We start from the raw sequence: 9,280 nt of genomic DNA, 5'->3' as shown, positions 1-9,280 counted from the left end.
TATGTATTGTTATTAAACAACTGCTCCTTGGTGAATTATTGAATCAAGTAGCAATGGAATGGTACATTGAGACAGGTACAGTATATTGCACATTCGGAACATCGTAAGGATACACTAACAATGGTTTCCAATGAGATGTCAGCATGTATTGATAACAATACTAACAATAACCCAGGGAAGCCCAGATAATATGAATTGATCAAGGATGAAAACCTGAAACAGCCAGTGAATAAGCACAGCGTTCCAGGACAGGGATATCAGCTCGTTTTACATGTGTTAGGGACTGAAGCAAGGTCAGGTTTCTTGCCTGAGGTCACAAAAGGAGTCACGTGATCTCCTGGCTCTAAGTATTTGAACTCCCCACTTGTTAATGTCTCCAGCGTTAGGATTGTGCAAGACAGTTAAGACACTGTTAGGACCGGTCATCTAAAGTATTAGTAGCCTCAAACAGCATTTACTTTCTGTGCCCTTACCTTTTGATGGTGTTTGCAATCGTTCTTAGTGGTTTTCAGTGCAATTAGTCACATACCGTGTTGCTTTGGCTGTGTGTTCATGAGCTGCTTCTCAGTTTTAGTTGTCTGCCGTAGACAATCTATTCTTCTTCTTCTTCTTCTTCTTCTTCTTCTTCTTCTTCTTCTTCTTCTTCTTCTTCTTATAGCACAAGATTGGGTATATCTAGCATGTGATGAAGTGGAATGTCATGCGCACCGGGACTAGTTTTGAACGTGTTTTTGTTTACATTCCAGTCCAGTGGTGTGCTGCTGAAATTGACAGACTGAGCTCAAGCTGGTCTAGCTAAAAGACGGTTGCAAAAAGGCCATAATGAGGTTTCGAAATTAATCCACATCGAAGCACAGTCTGTTGAAAATGAAAGTCAAAAGATCTGACAGTTCAAATAATCCCTGAATTAAGTGAGTTAATATTTTTAAAAAGTACACATTTTATTGCTATTTATTTTAAAAATATACTTGTGGTATAAACAGAATATTGAGGCTCACAGTTTACTGGGACATCCTCTTGCGGCGAGTACAAACCTCATACCACGAACGATGTCATTTAGAGCAGCCAAAGTATCTTCATAGGAGTCTCTGCACCGCTGTATTGATAGCAAGGTGGCAGATCACTTGACACTCAGGTTCTCACTTAATAAAGATGGCCGATCTAGCCTATGTCTTTGGCGGGCAACTGGAACTGAAGACCAGCTCCTGGTATGAAGACAAACTAGTAGAAAACTGTTTCCTGAATATATTTGTAAATACATAGAATGACTGGCTGTTAGCTGACTGGAATACTAGGAATTTATAAATTCAGGGAAGTAACATAGCTCTTAGTGCTGGGGGCTGCCTATCTCCTTAAAAACACTGTACGGAAGGAAAGAAGGTAGCTTTGTCAGTTTAGAGACAAACCACATAGATACTGGAAGGATTCGAGTAGGTCATTGGTCGTACCATTTTATTTTCAAAAGTGCCACATTGACAGCATGCAGAAGGGCATAGCCTCTCACCTTGTTAATCTCTGTGTGACGGTTTGTGTGTGGGGACAGAGGGGTTATCAGTTTACACTTTCAAATTTATTGTATGCTGTTGACAGACAGTTTGTATGACTTGCATAAAAAAAAAGAAATAAAGTCTGCTAATACAACCAGACAGGCTAATAGAGTACATGAATATGTCTCCTGCTTTTGCACTCCAAAAATTAAAATTACATCAATTACAGAACATAGTGGCAGCAAACGTTGCCACATGCTGACACTAGTATTGTGCTGAAAGTACATGTGTTGTACCCCCATGCTATATCGTGCAGTGGTGGAAATATAATTATCCCGCTTGCTAACTGAGATGATAGTCATTTCACATCATGGCTCTGTTCCATGTAATTAGAAGGCTGGGGGTCACGCAGGTGCACATCACACACCGTGTGACTGGAACGGCCACTACAACTGAGAAAATATGAAAATCACTCCCTGGAAAGAGCACTTTCCTTCCTGTCATTCAAATACACCCCGCATTCCACAGATGACACGTGAGGAGAGAGCGTCTGGTCAACAAGTAGCCGTTATGTGCATATAGAGAACAGCTCCTGTAATAATAAAAATAGTTAGCAATTTAGTTTCTGAATGCAAAATAATAAATATGATTTTCGGAAACCTTTTTGCTCCAGTACATTTTTTTTTTCAGATAAGGAAAATAAAACACGATTGTTAAAAATGTAGTTGTACTTAGCTGCCAGCTCAGTTCCCCACAATAATCAGCCTTTGACTATCAGTCTAAAACAGCAATACTACAAAATTAGAAAAAATAGGTTTACGTTATGAATCCTTGAAATAAACTTCCAAGGGCACGATCCATAAAAACTAGTACAGGTTTCAAAACATTTTGAACATTGCTTCTCAGTGTGAGTTTTTAATGTTCGTATAAAACATACAAAAAATGCATTCTTAAGTAGAGAAGGTTGTTGCATTTGTGTTTTGACACCACGTTGAAAATTGCCCCCACTAATACCCCTTTTCTACTGGCACCTCTGAGCGGCAAGGGCCCCAATCCCCAGACTCTCATTGTATGGGTGGTTTTCCAGTGGCTATTAGTGTCCGAGCGAGAAACAAACTGTGAAACTTGGCCTCACAACACATCTTAAACTGGCTCTGAGCCGAGCAGGTGTGGGGTTAATGACGAAGTACAGACTCTAGTTTTTATGCACCTCTTTAGTTTTTTGTATTCAGTAATATATGAAGAAAGTAAACGCCATAACCTCTGGATCCGACATTCTCAACTCAAACACAGCGTCTCTTAAAACCGCACCGACATCAGTTGCATGGATCGGGTTCTCACAGGTTGGATGTGCCAGTGGAGAAGTGATATTAGAGGCCCAGCCGCGCTAGCCTCGTCCTCCGCCAGGATGGTTCTTCGTGGGCCAGAGGAGACCCCTGGCCAAATCTATCCTAACTCTCTTTTCGTTTTCTTGTTTTCCGCCCATTCTAGGTTCCCCTTGTGGGAAGTAACGCTTGCTTCCCAGCTAATCAGTTCGGTTTCACCTTCACAAGGGCGGCTGTCCGCGAGCCAAGGGGGAACCCTGTCCTCTTTTCTAAGTCACAAAGCACTTCTCTCCTAGGGGAAGTGGTCTTAAAATGAAAGTTTTAGGTGAAAATGCATGGATGTAGACTCATATGCAAAGAAAGATTACTTTGTTACAAAAAAAAAATAAGGGGGTACAAATATTATATAAGGGGAAGCAATATTCCTGAATATTCATTCCTGGGAGAACAAATATTCGGGGGGAACGTATATTCTCTGATATCAGTATTTTCCTATAGGCAGTATTATTATCATCTTACATTTCATGAGACTTGAGAAGTAGCTGTGATCCTGTATGCCGGTATTAATGTAGCATTATCAAGGCCATAGCCAGCTATGATGCACAGACCTCTGTTAAAGTCATACTAATAATTATTTATTTAGGCCCTTTACACGTTGCTCATTGCAAAAAAAAATGTATTTCATCCCTCGTTATGTGCATATAGAGGGCATGGGCACGTATCTCTGTGATTTTGTATGGCTGGTAGGGAGTTCACATTACACCCATCCCCACATCACGGTTTTTAGCCCTTGCACTTTAGACAAGTTCACAAATTCACAAACACGCATAGAAAAATGCTAATTCACCAGCCTCTGGGTGTTGGTTTGAATCTGTCTCAAGTCATAGGTGCTCTCTGCTTGAGGTGTAGGGCTGTGATGGAAAACCTGATTGCTGGTACCATAACTGTATACAACTAGTGCCACCCCTCCTCCACCGGGCGGGGGGGCCTTTCATGAAGAAAAGAAAAGACTTCCCAAGGGTTAACAGAGAGACCACACTCCAGTAGACAGTAGTCTAGTTTTTGATCAGGATATTTCTATCTTAAAAATAAAGAGGAAGGCTGTATAATTTTTTAAATTTGTTTACATTTTTTAAACACAAAGGCATCCAGTTGTTCTTGGGCAAAGTGCCAGCCCCCCAGTGACCCTGCTGCTTCCTCCAGATATTGCATTCCACTGGCATGTCCTTTGCCCCGACTGACGCCAACCTTCTCCTGGACCCCCAAAGTAAACATTTCCAGCTGGCACTGCTACCTTATTTTTCTAAAGAGACGATTCATAGTTTCCATTAAAGGGTCTCACTATGTAAATTCTGTATTTTCTTCTTCTTCTTGTTCTTCTTGTTCTTTAATGGCCAACTGATTGCTCTGTGTGTGTGTGTGTGTGTGTGTGTGTGTGTGTGTGTGTGTGTGTGTGTGTTGTGTGTATGGGGTGGGGCGGGTGGAGGATTAGTTAACTTTGAATGTTCCATCAGTAATGGTGGTTTTGACTATGTGCCACTATTCCCTGAAGCCTGGGGAGTAAGAGGGGAAATGGAGGTGGTCTGTGTGTATATGCCTCTGAAAATGCTGTCTTCACATTAGGCTGCGTACAAGGTCTCTTCTGTAAAGAAAAAAAATGCTGTTTCTGCCCAAGATGTCGAACAAGCAAAGCATGGTTACTTTTGTATCCAACGAATGCATTCACCACATTGTATTTTTTTTTAATTTAAAATGAAGACAAAGAAAAACACTTTATACAAAAATGAGGTCAAGAACATACAGGCCTGCAAAACTGCTAGAATATTTATGACTGTGCAGAGCTGTTGATTGCTACTGTTGTTAATCTAATGGGCAGTGTTGTGTGATATTTATTCATTTATTAGCAGATGTCCTTATCCAGGGACGACTACAATTGTTACAAAATATCACATGACAAGTTATCACATTACAGAATATTGTAATACAGATAAGAGCAGATATGAAAGTACAATAAGATCAAATTTAAGTAATAGCAAAATAAAGAATACATTGAGGTATAAATAAGAGCGAGTTTGACTAAGAGCAGTTATAACTTATAGTAAATATTTGCTTATATGAGTAAAGCCCAGTAAGAACATGTAGTAAGTATGATAAATGGATGAGAATGATTTCAAATAAGAGCAAATACAAAATACGTGAGCATGGTTAGCTATAAGAGTAAAATCAAGTACAAGATACAGCTATAGTTAGAGGCAGTAGTTGAATTCGGCAAGGTATGGAGAAGTTCAGTATCGATACAAGCTGATGCAAGAAATGGTACAATTGGGTGCCATATAGTCCAGTACCGTCAAGAGTTGAGCTTTACAGATGTTGTCTGAGCAGGTGTGTCTTGGGGAGGCGCTGGAAGGTGGTCAGGGACTGGGCAGTCCTGATATCCATGGGTAAGTTGGTCCACCACCAAAGGGCAAGGGTGGAGAAGGAGAAGGCTGTAGTGGTGGGTGAGCCGAGGGGGGGTACAGGCAGTCTGCTGGAGGTGGAGGAGTGGAGGGGTAAGAGGGGGTGTAGGGAGAAATGATAGTCTGAAGATAGGAGAGAGTAGAAAGGTCGAGGCAGCGATAGGCGAGTAGAATAGTTTTGAATTGGATGCGAGCAGAGCGGAGAAGCAGTGTAGCGTGGGAGAATTGAGGAAGGGAAAAGATAAGGCGAGCAGCAGAGTTTTGGATGAGCTGGAGAGGGTGGAAAGCAGAGGCAGGAGGGAATTGCTGTAGTCAAGACGGGACAATACCAGGGCCTGAACTAGGAGCTGCATGGAGTAAACCGGTTAGGAAGGTACGAATTCTGCATATGTTGCTGAGGAAGAAATGACATGGCCAAGAGGTAGGTAGAAATATGGAAGGAGATATCACAGGCGGAAAGGAGAGAAGATCTGGGCATCATCAGCATAGAAATGATATGAGAAGCCATGGGAGGAGAAGAGGGGACCCAGAGAGCGGGTGTTGAGAGAAAACAGGGGTCCCAGGAACTGTGCCTTGGGGGTCACCTTTCGAAAGAGAGCAAGAGGCGGCGGGTGAGTCACGCCAGACCCTGTACATGCGTTCTGAGAGGTAGGAGGAGAACCAGACAAGAGCAGTGCCGGAGAGTCCCAGGTAAGTAAGGGAGAACAGGAGAATAGAGTGGTCAACTGTGTCAAAAGCAGCAGAGACATTGAGGAGAATTAGGACAGGAGAGGGAGGCGGCATGAGCAGAGAGCAGAGTTTTTGATGGAGAGAAGAGCAGTTTCAGTGGAGCCGGGCAAAAGCCAAATTGGAGGGGGTCGAGCAGGGAATGTGTTGACAGGAAAGCAGTGTGTAACTCATCAAATGTATCACAGGCTTTAACAGGTGCAACCAAAAGACAAAACAATAAACAAGACTTGATGATATATTGCATAAATCATTCACAAAAAGATGTTTATTTAAGATATAAATCTTAAATAAGTGAAAATCAGGTACGTGGAGTATAAGCATATCATGTTGATGGCAACTGTTTTTTTTGTTGTTGTTGTTTTTTTACTTTGGCAACATATGTTATTTAAAGTTTAAAAGGTTAAAAAATATACATTATGATATATGTACAACCAAGATAATTAGCAGACTTGTAAGTTTCCGACATGTGTCAGCAAATCGGTGTGGGGGAACAGAAGGCAAACAGAATGCTTGGCTATGTAGACAAAAGTATGGAAACACAAATCAAGGGAGTTTCTGATAGGGTTGTATGATAACTGGTGAGACGGCACTGCAAAATACTGTGGAAAGAGTCCAGCGAAGAGCAACCAGACCAACAGCAGGGCTCAAAGGTATGAGGGAACTGAAACATTTTACAGCCAAGCCTTACACCGCTAAGAAGGGTGGCACAACATAGAATCAAATTCAGCCGATGGCAGCTACCCAAAGACCACTAGGGGAATCGGAGGAAAAAAAGGAGTGCAGGAGTTTTTTTTTTCTTTTAAACAGTGGTGAGTGAATAGAATTGGTTAGCAAGCGCTGTTGTTGATGGTAAATCGTGTGCAGGTGGTGTAACAGGTCGGACGACACTGCCTGGTAAACTCTTCTCTCCCCTTTAACCTCGGCGATCAGCTGTAGTCAATCTATGAGATCCGGGTCACGGCACCAATGTAACAGGTTGGAGGCAGGGCAGGAACCAGGGACCCGTGCACGCAAGCATCTTAACCACTATGCAAAAGAGGAGATGGAGATGCAATACTGCAGCACTGAGTGTTCTGTTGATAGGCAGTGCCTTTTAAACCTGTTTTACTTTGAATAAAATTAAATTTAAACAACGCGTGTGAAAATAAATTGGACCTGACGCACCTGACAGGCGCTGAATAAATGGACCACCAGGGTTAATGGTGAGGCAATACCAACAGTGTCAGATAATTCTCTGGGAGATGGTATGATGGGGACCTAAAGGACACAGTTTGTGTCAGAAAAGTGAAACAACAAGCAATGCAAGGGTTGAAGAGCATAGACAGCAGCGCTTTACCGGGCAAACTTAAACTCTGGTGCTTTCAGTTTGGTCTACTGCCAAGACTTCTGTGGATACTCACCCCATTTTCTAAGAAACATCAGATTCAGTGGTCAGTGAAGAACTTACCTGAAGCAGCAGACTAGAGCAACAACTGGCTCTGGTTGAGACGACAAGATTCTGGTTGGGGATCTTAAACACACTAGGAAGATAGCAAAGCTAATGTACGGGTAAGTAAGATGGGCTGAGTTGAGTGGGGGATGGAGGGGGGTGATGCTGGGACGCCAGAATCACTGTCGAGCCCTCTAATGTGTAGTGGGCTAGTTGACAAAACACCAAAGATGGAAGGTGCCCACTTGAAGACACCAGAGAAGTACCCTACACATCTCATTCTAGACGGTTGTCATGCCAATGCACTATGGAGGCCACACTGTGCTTGATCCCTGTGTGTGCTGATGCATCATGGAGGCAAAATAGGCTGATCACTGGAGCCAGCATTACACTTCAGCCATTAACATCAGGCAGAAGGATACTGCATTATCAGATGGATAGAAATGCAGATGGATAGCATTAGTTTACAGTAAAATAAGCTCTGTCTTAGTTGGTGCTTATCTTGGTGAGAGCCCGATGAGAGCTACTTGTCATAATAGGCTAATATATATATATATATATATATATATATATATATATATATATATATATATATAGATATATATATATAATAGATGGGCTTCAGTGAGTTACAAGAAAATAATTCCATCTAGGGTCTCTATGACGTCATAAATTACAAGATAATTTATAAACTGTCACAAAAACCTGAGGTGGAATTGTTTTCCTGTAACTCACTGAAGAGGCCCAGCTATTATTTTTTATAATACATGGCTACCCTTGTTATGCTAATATTAAAGAAGATGAGGTTCAGCAGTACAGTTGGGTTTTATAACGTTTCAATGCTGTACAGACGTTCTGTGTCGCTATTTAAACAAAACAAATTCACAAATACAAAATATAAATCTAATAAGTAGGTCAGGCTGGGCAGCGTTATTATTTTCTGTTCTCTCTCACTCCCGCTCCCATTTCCATTTCTCCTCTCAACTCCCCACCCAGAGTGCAGAGAGCTGCAGGTTTTTATACAGGTGAGTTTAATTACTCCTGGCAGAGGACAAGCTACCAACCTCATCTCTGCCAGAACACATTTTAAATAAAAACAAACAAAAACAAAACACGTCTGTCGTCGTCATATCTTTCCCCTGCCCCCTTTTTATGTGCAGGGCTTTCCTCCTGGCCTGCTACAGTATAATAAACTATGCAAGAGTATTGAACAGAATAATAATAATAATAATAATAATAATAATAATAATAATAATAATAATAATAATAATAATAATAATAATAAGACAACCAAACAAACATTTGAATAATGATTTACAAAATGCAAACATGTATGCTAAACATATTTTTATTTCTGTTCTAACCCAATGATTCAAAGATCCTGCATGAACGATAACCACTTTATAAATTCAGGTTCCACTCCAATCCACTGTGCAGACTGTCAGAGAAAAAGGAAAGGTTTGAAGAAAGCAGGCACATTCCCTTTGTCCAACGACCTTCTTCAGTGGGAATGCAGGGACTCCATCAAATGATGCATCTGGACTAAGGGGATTTCAGAGCATGATAGCTACTTACAGTATATGATTGTTATAGCGCTCTGGTATCCTTTTTATATTTTAACATACCAATGGTATTTAACTGTTTGATCCAATATGAGTCATTTTTCCAGATCTTTTACCATTGCTATTAGTGGATTGGCTACATTGACTGATTTTATTCCTGCTCAACTAGTGGATTCCATTCATCTGCGTTTACTGCCTCTGTCTTTAGCAGTTCTCATATCACCGCCAGCTTTTTATTTTAATTTTTAGAAATTATAAAACGGTTTGTGTAGAGTTCAAGAAGTTACCTTGG

This window comes from Polyodon spathula, chromosome 1, assembly GCF_017654505.1.
Source record: "Polyodon spathula isolate WHYD16114869_AA chromosome 1, ASM1765450v1, whole genome shotgun sequence".
NCBI classification, from domain to species: Eukaryota; Metazoa; Chordata; class Actinopteri; order Acipenseriformes; family Polyodontidae; genus Polyodon; species Polyodon spathula.
Note: the sequence above shows the minus strand (reverse complement) of the source record.